Source organism: Excalfactoria chinensis, chromosome 1, assembly GCF_039878825.1.
Source record: "Excalfactoria chinensis isolate bCotChi1 chromosome 1, bCotChi1.hap2, whole genome shotgun sequence".
Taxonomy (NCBI): Eukaryota; Metazoa; Chordata; class Aves; order Galliformes; family Phasianidae; genus Excalfactoria; species Excalfactoria chinensis.
This window is the reverse complement of record NC_092825.1, coordinates 111,345,240-111,357,447: the sequence shown is the minus strand read 5'-3', so window position 1 is coordinate 111,357,447 and position 12,208 is coordinate 111,345,240. Positions and strand designations below refer to the sequence as shown.

Sequence of the window (12,208 nt, the reverse complement as noted above, 5' to 3'; positions counted from 1 at the left end):
TTGGTGCCAGTAATTGCAGTTACTCTGCTAAAATAAGTGAAAATGATCGCTGTCATTGACAGTCTGCTTGGGTAGAAGCTCTTGAGAACAAAGAGCTCAATACTGTGGTAACGTGCCAATGCCACAGGATGACACGCAGTTTCCTGGGAGCCTGTGTCACCTGGCACATCCTCTCTGTGCAACATCTGAAGGAAGCCATTTGCTTGCATAGCTTCTATAGCAGACTGCTTATTTATAGGGGGTTTGTGTCACTCAATGTATTATTTGGCCACGTGGCAGTTTGAATACCAGTGTTTTTCTCAAAAATACTTATTTTATTTTTTCTTTTAATTTAATTGAACATCATTGGCTTTAGCATATTGTGTCAAAAACAGAAGGTTGGGCAATTTTGAGCTAGTGATTAAGGCAATGGAAGAGTGTTTTACCTCATTAAAAAGACCTTTGGAAGCGTGCTATTTTCAGTTTAATAGTTTAGGCTTTGGATGGTGTGTGCAGTTAAAAATAAACATGTCTGGAATAGCACAGAAGTGGATGGGATTTTAGGATGTACCGACTCTGTGGTAATCTCAGTTTGTTCAGGAAACAAAGGCTGATGAAGGTGTGTTTGTATTTATCTAGCACTGTGTCTCCTATTGCAGAATGCCAGCAGGAAAAGAAAAACCCATGCATGGTACACCAGATGTGTCCAAATAACACTTTCAGAATAAATAGTCAGGAAGGGCTGATGTACTGATTTTTTTTATTTTTATTTTTTTTTCTTTTTCTTTTCCTTTAAAATGCTTTTGAGAGAAGTGCCTGCATGGCACAGCGCACAGCCAGACTGAAGAAGAATGACTACACACGGTGTTCTCATCATCACCTGGCAGTGTGGCAGATCTTTGAGCTGCTGCCTCATTCTCAGGGCACTCTGCAGCTGTTCCTCCCAAGGACATCCAATTCTCAAGCTAGTAACGGGATTTCTAAATAATGCAATTTACAACTGCATAGCTGTTTAATAGCAAATCATTTACTGTTAAATGATTCTTAAATTTTTTAATGGTGCTTGTATGGGGAGAGAGAGGATCCTTTGTAAACACAACCAGCTGAATCAGTGTGAGGATTCAGCTCTACTGAGGTACCAGCGCTGCCTCACTTACAGTCAGCAGGAGCTGCCACCATGTTCTGCCACTAAGACTAGAATAAATACCTGTTGCCTTATCCTCTGATCTATTACTTACCAGCATGATTGTCTGAAATATTTTTTATCCCAGAGATGGTAGGCTGTCTAGACCTCTCTTTGTACTAGTTTTCTGTAAAAGAGTGTGCATGGTAGGAAATTTATTATCAAAATTCTTAAGCACTGATGGAATGCAAGCAGTAAGCAGCACCTTTTTACTGACTTTGTTTTTCATTGTACAGGTTAGGAATCCTGTGTTGTGTCCAAGTGATATAAAAGAGAAACGGGGAGCTTTTCTACCTACCTGCTTATTTATTAATTATTTTTAATTTAATATTGAACAGAGAAGTGGAAATAAGTACTGAAAAGTACATACTGTTATTCTCTGTGTATGTGTCCTCGCTGACTGTGAAAGCTATGAGTATAAAAAGCAGTCAAGCTTTACATAATCCTTTACAGATTTCTATGTATTGCACACTTTTGAAAACGCAATGCATACAATTCAAGACCTACACAAGCAGCTCACATGCAGTAAAAGGAACTCGAAAATAGGAGTGCGTGCTAAAGTGTCTGCATAATGTCTGGAAAATTTCATGGTGATTCTGGTGATTCCACAGCAACACATTTCTACATGATAATGAAATGGAACACAAAATTCCCAAGAGGAATTTGCTTTTGCTGCTGAAAAAAAGCGCAGAAGTGTTCCAAAGAAAATGGTTAAATAATATTATAAAAATATTATCTATCAGTGAAACTAAGTAAATTTCAGAGAAAAATACCAAGCAGTGGCAATGTTGAGTACTTACAAGTACCTACGTGACATTTTTAACATCATTCTGAAATGTTACCAATTCCCAAAGAGAAAAAGCTATTTTTGACCCTGTCTCTATCTTCTCTCTGCCTTGTTTGTGGTTCAGGGAATGGGAAGCCAGGTACCTGTGGTTCACCTGTAGTCCACATTGTTTCTTCCTGTAACATACATTTTTCTGCAGTTTTATTGAATAATATTCAGTTACACACTAATTGTGATCCACAATTGTGATAAACAACTGTGCATTTCTTGAGAATCTGTTCTGGTCATGGTGTTCACTGTCATATGTTTTGCAAGCAGTTTTCTTCATGAAAACATTTATTCTTTCCTAATCACTCCAACTGTAAGGATCTGCAGGGATATTTGCACAGTGATGAGGTGTAGGACAGGATGCAGATAAAGCTGAAGCAAGAGGCCAAGCATGAGGGTCTCAGATTTGAAGGAGCTTCTGAGGGAAGAAAGTATGGGTCCTGTGCACAGCTTACTTCAGAGAAGGTCTTGCCAGAGCAGGATTCCAGCTGAACTAGAAGCACAGACAATTAATTTGTATCGTTACACTTGCAGGTTCTCATCTCAGTACTGTTTTTCACCTTAATCAGCCCTCCTCTTTTTTTCCCCCAGTGTTTGGGTACTCCATCAAATATATTGATAGACAGTAAAAATGTTCCAACTTGTTTAATCTTTTTCCAGACTGCACAGTTCAATTTTTATTTATTTATTTATTGATTTATTTATTTATTATTATTTTTTCCTTCAGTCTCTTCTTACACAAAAGGCTATCCATTCTTTGAGTTCTACTAGCAGTGTTTTCAATGTGAGATCTTTTTAGGGCATGGATGAATAAAACTGAATGCGGTACTCTGTCCTCAGTAGTGCTCTTAGTCTACTGGAAATACATCCTAGAATTATTGGGTTTGGATATCAGGAGATCATCATCATATCTGGTAGATATTTTAAATTTGCAACTAACTTTTCATCTATGATTAATGAGTCTGTTATTTCAAATTTTATGTGCAGTTCATACGATGTGACTTCAGTGTAAACCAATATGTTTAATAAAACATAAAACTGAGCTTCAGCTTTGCAGTTTTAACTATACTTTTTTATTTTTATTTATTTATTTATTTATTTATTTATTTTTTACTCCCTGTTGATTTAGATTCTCCCTAGCTTTCGAAATTACATTTTTTTTTTCTTCTAACATGGTCTTTCACTCTTTTCTAAGGAAGATTAGATCTTCATGCTAATCTCTCTTAATGGCAATTCTCTTGGTTGTTATTACAGAAGTTCTTTCTAGATTTCCAGTTTGTGTGACAGTCCAACAAGTGTTCTTCATTCTTTAGTTCTATGAATATCAGATTGAATTAAATTCAGCTGAAAGATGAAACAAAGAATTGTCAGTTTTTCCTAGTTTTTAATATCTCCAGAGAAATTGCCAACAGCAATTCTACTTGGAAAACTGTGAAAATATTTTCACTGGCATTTGCTGGGGGAAACCATTGATTTGTTTCATAGAAATTAATTTTGTTCATTAAAAAACAAACACAACAAAGGCTTGCTCGGTGCTCTGGCTCGCTCTGATGGTTAGTACCACGGGTCGGGACTTCCAGAGGTCCCTTTTGCCATCTGGGTTGTACCTCCACGCATGCTTTTGCATATCTCTTGCAGAGCCCGTTATGGTAGCGAAGCTGCCCCAGGTTGCAGAGGCTGTGCAGTGTCTGAGCAGTGATCTCAGGACCCGGGTGAGCTGGTGTGGGAAAGCGCTATCGGGGTGGTGGTGCTGCTGCCCACGTGGGCAGGGCTGGGGTGACCAGAGAGGTCCTGGAGCACTGACTACATGGTTGTGATGTGATGGCTCCTGTGGGGGGAGCAGGGAGAGGGGAGCAGGCAGGTCCCTGCACAGCCTGGTGCTAAGGCCTGGCCCTCACCTCAGGGAGCAAGGCACTTGTTTCTGCTCATGCCCGAAGGGCTGCTGCAATGAGCAGGTGGCTTCCCTTTGCCATCTGACCAGGAAAATCACACCAAAATCCTGCTTTTCATCAAGGATGTGCTCAGTGTTAATGCCTGGAGCTGCTCAGCTTTGGATGTAGTGGGGCACATCTTCAGTGAGTTCAGCCGCACCACAGAAAGAAGGGTAAGGAGAGTGGGCAGCATCTTCTTTTGGAAGACCCGTGCTGCTCAGAGGCTGGCACAGAAACACCAGTGGGGCCACACCTGAGCCTATGAGAGGCTCCTGAGAACGGAACGTAACTGGCGTATCAATAACACTGTTGTGCAGGCAGCCGGAGACCTTTCTGCCCAGGAAGCCCAGGAAGAAGGAGATCTCCAAGGGCTGTGCATGGACATCCTGGGATCACTGGATGTCTCTGTGAGTGGGATGTCCAAAGTAAGTCGCACCCTGCTACATTGCCGTCGCTTGCCTTTGCACCACGTGTTCCTCGTCTCATTACAACAGCCCTGGTCTGTCCTCTAACGTGCTCTGAAGCACACAAGAAATTCACAGAGTCCTCTTCATCTCTGAGCAGAGGCAGGAATGCTGACGTGCTCAACTGCCTCATTCCCCCCAGCTCCTGTGGCCACGGCTGCTGCTGTATGTGGTGCCAGCCCAGTACACCGGCATGCTGATCCCGGTCTCCCGCTGCGTCCAAGCACTGGCTGAGAGAGGGGACCTGACGGTGCGGGAGGCAGAAGAACTGGATCCCCACTTTGTCAACTCCATGTTTCAAGGTAGGAGCAGAAACTCCCCCAGTAAGCTCTGCTGACCTGTGTTAGCACCCAGAAGGAAAAGCGGAGGTACATGCGACAGGGCAAGGAGTGTCTTGGCATCTCACTCAGCGCTTCTTTCTCCTCGCAGGTCCACTGCTGACTCCCCAGACAATGCTGGCACGCCTGTTGATGAGTAGATGCTTCAGAGCCTGGTGCCATGACCCATGAGGAGGAAGCAGCTTGGACATGGGCAAAGTTGTTGGATTCTCCTTGCCCACCGGGGCTGAGCCAAGCTGCTTCCCTTGTTGGGGAAGCCACTGCTCTTCTCTCCCACTGCAGTTGTGACCTTGCTTCTCCTTGCTCTTGCTCAGGTGGTGGCAGGGAGTCCTTTTGCAGGCAGCAAACTGCAAGCTGCTGCCTTGCTGCTCATGCGAAACCTCCACAGCAGGATCCACAGAGCTGTGGGGGTCGTGTGGGCTGCTGAGATCCCCCTGCTGCTGCAGTGCCTTGAAGGTAAAGTGCTGGTGGGAGAGGAGGAAGCGGGGAGGGAGGTGGAGTGAAAATGCAGCTCAGCATTGTGGCAGAGGGAAAGCACTGCCTGCAGCACAGTACTTGCTCTGCTGCTGTTCCCATTCCAGGGAGACTCGGGGACATTTCCTCCCAGGGATCTGCCCGTTCAAGAACACAGACGGGCCCTTCATGTCCCCTGAGACAGCAGTCTTGGAGCAGTTAGTTCTGTGTTCCTGCGGGGACAGTGTTTGTAGGGAGGGATGGGTCACTGTGGAAGGTCCCAGCTTGGCAGTGTTGAGTGCCCAGGCCAAGCGGGGTTTGCAACAGCTCTTCTTCTGTGGCTTGATCCCAATCAAAGGTCTTTTGCTTCCTGTTGCTGTGCAGGGAAAGATGAGAGCGTCCCGGACACTGAGGAGTGGGAGTGCCGTCTGCTGAAGGTAGAGCATTGCTGGGCGGCCCGGTGCAGAGAAGTGCTTGCCTGCCTCCAGGAGCCCTGCTCCTACACGAGCCCCCACTGGACAGGAACAGCCTCTCAAAGACTGCTGTGGAGCAGCCGCATGCCTTTGCAGTGCTGCCTCTGTCCCAAGCCCAAGAAGGGTCTCATGAGAACAGTGGCAGGCAGCTTTAATGGGAGGGAGAGCTGGGGGCAGCTGGGAGAAGGACTGTTCATCCAGGCAGCTCTCCCCAGAAGGCTGCGGCAACTTGGGATTGCGGGAAGAGGCAAAGAGCAAGGGATCATTGGCTTCTCCTGTTCTCCAACAGCTCCTGGAGGCATCGCTGGAGAGCATGGAGGATGAGGCCTGGGCCGAGGCCCTGAGCTGTGAGCTGAGCCGGTGGCTGAGCAACTCTCCCAGCAGCTCTGGAGAAAAGGTGGGTTCACCCAGCTCTACCCAGCAGGGCACCGGCAGGTACTGAGCTGCTCTCAGTACTCGCAGGGAGTGTGGGTCCTTCCCACCTGTCCCTGTGCCATCAGGTAAGGCTGCTGCCACATCTCAGCTTCTTCCTTCCCTTCCCATGCAGCCTTTCCTGTACAAGGCTCTGGGGACAGTGCTGGGAGTTTGTAAGAGAGTCCTCCACATCCGAGAGAAGCTTCTAAAGCATCTGATAGAAGCAAACGCAGAGAAGCCATCTGAGGCCCAGGTGAGCCCTCTTTCCATCCATCTTTGGCCCCGGTTGGCTCTGCTCTGGGCCTTTCAATGTCCTCACTGCTGCCACTTCCCTCAGGCGAGGACTGGCCCAATTACTGTGGCTGTCCGCGCCAGTAGGTTCAGGCCTGTGCCAACTGCCCCTTGTTCTTTCATGCAGGGAATGATCTCTCTTGTCAGCCATGCTGCTGAGAGCAACTTCCACACAGTTCCTGGACACAGTCACCATGTTTTGCGTCCAGGCTGTACAAAGGCCGGGAATGCGAAGATTTCGAGACGCAAGAAGGTGAAGCATTTCGGGTTTTCCACCTTGTCCTTCTTCCATCTTATTTACATAGCAGCTCCTGCCTTGGGAGCCCAGGTGCATCGTGTGGCACTGGGGGCTGTTGAGTGACTATCTCAAGGGCATTTCTCCCACACAGATGGAGCTGAAGAGCACAAGAGCTCATGCCACACGCAGCGCTCTCATGCTTGCCTACGGCAGTTTAGCACTGCGAGCCTCCAAGGAACAACTGCTCGCCCACCTGGAGGGAGACATTGCGGGCAACATCCTGCTGCTCTACAGCTGCAGCTGCCGGGTGAGAGCTTGGGGTTTGCCAGGGTGTCAGAGAATCCACTGCAGCCCCTTCCATGAAGGGGGGATGCTGAGATGGGTCTTCTCTTTCCAAAGGGTCCCTCGGGGAATGGTTTATGCCCAGATGAAGACCCAAGCCATTCCGTTAGAGTTGCCCTCATGTGTTCCCCTTGCTGCCCTCGGCCCTTCCCGCAGTTCAAAGAATATTCTTCTCTCTTGGGCCTCAGGTCTTGCAGAACAGGCTCGCGCTGGTGCAGAGCATCACCGACTTCAGCTCTGCCTTCCAGGCTGTGGGGTGATTCTGCCTGCTTTAACCCTTCCTTGAAGGACAAGCTGCTAGAGATCCTCATGGTGAGTGCTTAGAGCCAGGGTTTGTCTTGCAGCAGAGTACTGGGCTGTAGCACAAGGCTCGCTTCCCTGGAGGCATACAGGTCTCCCTCAGCCTCCATGTCTCCAGCTGGTGGGGACCTTGGGTGCTGGCAGGCAGAGACTGGGCAGCAGCGGTCTAGGTGCACCAGTTGTGGAGCTGCTGCATCCTGCAGTGCTTCCGTGGGTAACATGGGATTGATGGGGCTGGTGTGTGGCTGTTGTGTCTGTCTCTGGGGGGCTGCGGAAGAGCTCTCGTGTGCCACTTACCACTTTGACAGTGTCTCTCTGGGACTTTCAGGACTTGCTGAAGAAGTATTGCTTGGGCAGCCCTGTCTCCCCAGTGCCCCTCAAGGTGATTCTGGCCCTGGAGCAGTTGAGGTAAGGGTGGGAGCCTCTGGGGTTGCAAGGCAGGATTGGGGGTCCTCCGTTTGGGTAGCTCCTGGAGGTCTGCAGGGGGCAGGGGGTGAGGAGCCGCATCTACAGGAGAGTCGGCTGTGCTGTTGTGCCCAGCAAAGCTGAGGTTCGGGGCAGGGGAGAAAAGCCCAGATGCTCCTGTCCCCTGGCAGGGAAGAGAAGGGAGACCCGGGGTCTCCTTTCCTTTGGAGAGGGAGGTGGTTCACTGCTGCTGGAGAGGAGGTGGATGTTGCTGGAACTAAAAACAGAGCTCAGCAGCACAGGGTAGGGCTGTTGGCTTTGCAGCTGTCTGTTAGGAGAAACTGATGTTGTCTGAACCAGTCTGGAGAGCACTGGTAAAGGCTCTTTATGCTTTCCCTTCCTTTTTTCCTCCTGTCAGCAAGCTGAAGCCCTTTTTAGGAAGCAAGGGCATGTATGAATTGTTGGTTCTGTGCTACAAGAACATTGTGACGCACCCTTCAGCGGAGATGATGCTGAAGATCAGGAAGTCACAGCAAGCAGCTCCGTACCTGCAGGTAACCTGCCTTATCTTTTCCGGCCACCTCTCAGTCAGAAACCTACCTCAGCACACACGACCCATGCTCTGGCAGCAGCCGTGATGCCACACCTCAATCCCTTCTTCTGCTTTTCAGCTTCAGCAAACATCGTTTGAAAGCTCTGGGCCGGCTCATGGTGGTTCTGCTGGAGACAGAGTCCAGCCATGACTTCTTACAGAACATAGTCCGTGAGGAGTACTTGTGGGACAATATATGATACCTGTTGATAGTAGGGACAGAGATCTGGGGACTGAGTTTACGATGAGAGGGGGAGAAATCTCCTGCTGACGTGCCAGCTCGCTGCGAGCTCATAAATGGGCAGAGAAATGGGCCCTGCAGGGGGAAGGCACAAGGGGGGCCACGTGGAACCACAGGGCAGGCCCTGATGGAAAGTACCGGGAAAGGTGGGGACAGAGAGAGGGGTGGGCAGGAAAGGAAAGGAAAGACATCCACAGTGAGGACAGATGATCTGCCTTAGGTCTTGCAGAGAGCAATGACTTCAGAGAATGTGTGGGAGCGCAAGAGAGCCCTGCAGACCTGCTCCACGATGCTGGCTGCTTGTGAAGAGGCTCAGGTGAGTAAAGAGCCCCTCTGAATGCCCCTGGCTCCCTCCCCGGTGCCCCTGAGTTGGAAGGCGAGTTCAACCCGGCTGTGCATGCTGTGCCAGCCAGTGCATGGGAAAGCACAGGCAGGAGAAGCTAGGGAGAGCTGGGGCTGCCTACAACTTGTTTCCTGCCTTTTACTCCTGCAGAGAGCAGATGCCTGCAAGCACTTTGGCAACACTTGGTAGGATTGCTGGCACCTCTAACATGTGACCCCCATGCCCACATCCCGTCAGTTGGCCGTTACCTGTCTGAGCTCCCTTCTCCGCATCCAAGGTGAGTAGAGCAGGCATGCGCCAGCCCTCTGCTCTCTTCACCGCACTACCAGAGTCCCACGGGCTGGGGCCCTGTTTACAGGGGAGAGAGGCAGCGTGCGCAGCCCTCTTCTTGTCCTTGCCCTGTCCTGTCTATCCTCTGTGGAAAGAGGTTCCGTTTCCAGAAGCACGACTTTCCTTTTTTCCCTGGGCTCTTTCCAGACAAGGTGACCTACACAGTCATCAAGACGGGAGAAATCGGGAGCCTGTGTGAGGGGCTGAATGACTGCAGCACCACCTCTCAGCTCCAGACCTCGTCCAAAATTGCAAGAGTAAGTGGACCCAAAAAGGGTGATGCGATCTCAATGTGTAGGCTTCTGCACATCCCTATGCTTCCCCCAGCCTCTCACACACACTTCCAGAAGGAGCTGTCACCCTGAGATGACTTTTCTCAGCAAGTAGCAGGAGGCTCTGAGCTATGTCTGGCCTTCAGGTGCCCAGCGCAAGGAGCTGACTCCATGACATGAATGTGCGTGCGTGTGCGTGTGGCTGTGCATGTGAGTGTGTGCACATGTATGACTGTGGCTGCTGGGGGTAGGCTTTGCATGTAAGCAAACACCATGGGTGGAGAAGCTGAGAGAAGGCTCAACCACTGCAGGTATGAATAGCAGGGTAAGGACAGCAGGAGCGTTGTGATGGCCACTTGAATGACCGGCAAGCTGCTGAACTGAGAATGCTCTCAAGACCGCTTTATGTTTTGAAGAGCTGCTGCAGATCAGTGATGGGATCTCTCCTGCTTCTCATCTCTCCGCAGATCGTGTGCAGAAACTTCCCTCTGGAACACACCATAGACTTCATGATGGCCATCAAGGACACCTTCCAGAAGGCCAAAGGAACACGTGTGCGTGCTGCTGGGAAGTGGCTGATCACCTTTCTGCAGATGAATGTAAAGGACATCCATCGGGATGTAAGTGACTTTCTTCCATGTGCCTTGGACTCTTTCTGGCTGTTTGCAATTACGCTTTGTGCTGTTTACCTCTTGTGCTAAAGAAGCACAGCCTGAGTGCAGAGCCAGGGTTTGGACAGGGTGGCTGGCCTGAAATGTAGGCTTAGGCCTTGGCAGCATCTCAATGGAACAGGCTCTGCTCATGTGCTGAATGTCCATGGTTAGGGTCAAGGATGCAGTAAGTCGTTCTTTCTCGCCTTCTTCTTTCAGACGCTGCTGATCCTCTACATTCTGCGCAGCTGCACGTTGTCCTTGCAGCAGAGCACGTTCATGCCCTTCATATTCCAGGCGGTGGTCATCCTCACCCGCTGTAATGCAGAGGCCACAGTTGGCAGCTTCTCCCGGCTGCCTGAGTCGACGGACAGGTATTGTCACTCCTGCCCTTGCTGTTGCTGCGCTCTCAGTTGTAGCTTGCCTCTGTCAGAGGGATCCAGGGAAGCAGCCAGCTTTTCTTTTTCTTCTCAAAGTCTGTTTGAGGTGAAATTTACTCAGTCACAACTTGAGACTCTCTTTTTTTCCAGTGAGACATGGAGGAGAATAAGAAACTTTTGTCTTCAACGGTGGAGCCGGTAGAAAAGAAGGGAAGGAAAGGGGAAGAGAAGGGAAGGGAAAGAGAAGGGAAGGGAAGAGAAGAGAAGCGAAGCTAAGAGAAGAGAAGAGAAGCAAAGCTAAGAAGCGAAGCGAAGCGAAGAGAGAGAAGTGAAGAGAAGAGAAGAGAAGAGAAGAGAAGAGAAGAGAAGAGAAGAGAAGAGAAGAGAAGAGAAGAGAAGAGAAGAAGAGAAGAGAAGAGAAGAGAAGAGAAGGGAAGAGAAGAGAAGGGAAGAGGAAAACAGAACGGGAGAGAAGGGAGAGCAGGGAAGGCGGAAGGAGAGGAAAGAGAGGGGTGAGGAAGGGGGGAAGGACAGGAGTGGAAGGGGAGAGGGAAAAAAAAGAGAAAGTAAAAAAGAGGAGAGGGGAGGAGAAGGGAGGAGAGGAGGGGAGAGGAAGGGAGGGGAACGGAGGTGAGGGGAAGGCGAGAGAGAAAGAAAAAGGGAACGGAAAAGGTAAATATAAAAGGGGATGAGAGGTGAGGAGGGGAGACAAGAGGAGGGGAATGGGGGGGAGGGGATAGGGAAGGAAATTGGAATGAATACATTAAATGTAAAAGGGGAGGAGTGGAGAGGAGGGGAGGGGAGAGAAGAGTAGGTGGTAGGGAGGGGACAGGGGAGGGGAGAGGAAAGGAAAATGGTATGAATTAGTAAATGTAAAAAGGGAGGGGAGGGAAAAGGGAGGGTAGAGTGATAGAAAAAGGAAGGAAAAAAGGAGATTGCAGTGGAAGGGCAGGTAAGGGAAAGGGAGAGTAGAAGAGAGAAGTGAGGAGAGGAGAGGAGAAGTGAGGAGAGGAGAGAAGAGGAGAGGAGAGGAGAGGAGAGGAGAGGAGAAGTGAGGAGAGGAGAGGAGAGGAGAGGAGAGGAGAGGAGAGGAGAGGAGAGGAGAGGAGAGGAGAGGAGAGGAGAGGAGAGGAGAGGAGAGGAGAGGAGAGGAGAGGAGAGGAGAGGAGAGGAGAAGTGACGAGAGGAGAGGAGAGGAGAGGAGAGGAGAGGAGAGGAGAGGAGAGGAGAGGAGAGGAGAGGAGAGGTGAGGAGAAGTGAGGAGAGGAGAGGAGAGGAGAGGAGAGGAGAGGAGAGGAGAGGAGAGGAGAGGAGAAGTGAGGAGAAGTGAGGAGAGGAGAGATAATGAGCTAAAAAAATTGAATTATTTATTTAATAAATTAAATGCCAGAATCGTGGCCATGATGTGGAAGAGTTTTTTTTTTTTTTTTTTTTTTTTTAAACCAAGTCATCATTTTAATTGCTGCTGTCTCTTCTCCATACCTGTTACAGAATCAGAGTCACTAAAAGTCAGGTATTGGAAGGAACCTCACAAGATCATCTAGACCAATCTCCCTGCCTTAGCAGGAACCCCTAGGATAGGTCGCACAGAAATTCGTCCTGGCAGGTTTTGAATTTCTCCAGAGCAGGAGACCCCACAACCTTTCTGGGCAGCCTATTCTGATGTTTGGTTACCCTCGCCATGAAGAAGCTTTTTCTCATATTCCTGTGGAACCTCCTATGTTCCAGCTTGTACCCATTTCCTCTTGTCCCAT

At 49.3% G+C, this 12,208-nt stretch overlaps 1 pseudogene; it reads left to right on the top strand.

The window, feature by feature from the left end:
* Positions 1–2,388: 2,388 nt before the first annotated feature.
* LOC140253928 (maestro heat-like repeat-containing protein family member 2B) lies at positions 2,389–10,656 on the top strand (annotated as a pseudogene).
* Positions 10,657–12,208: the final 1,552 nt, after the last annotated feature.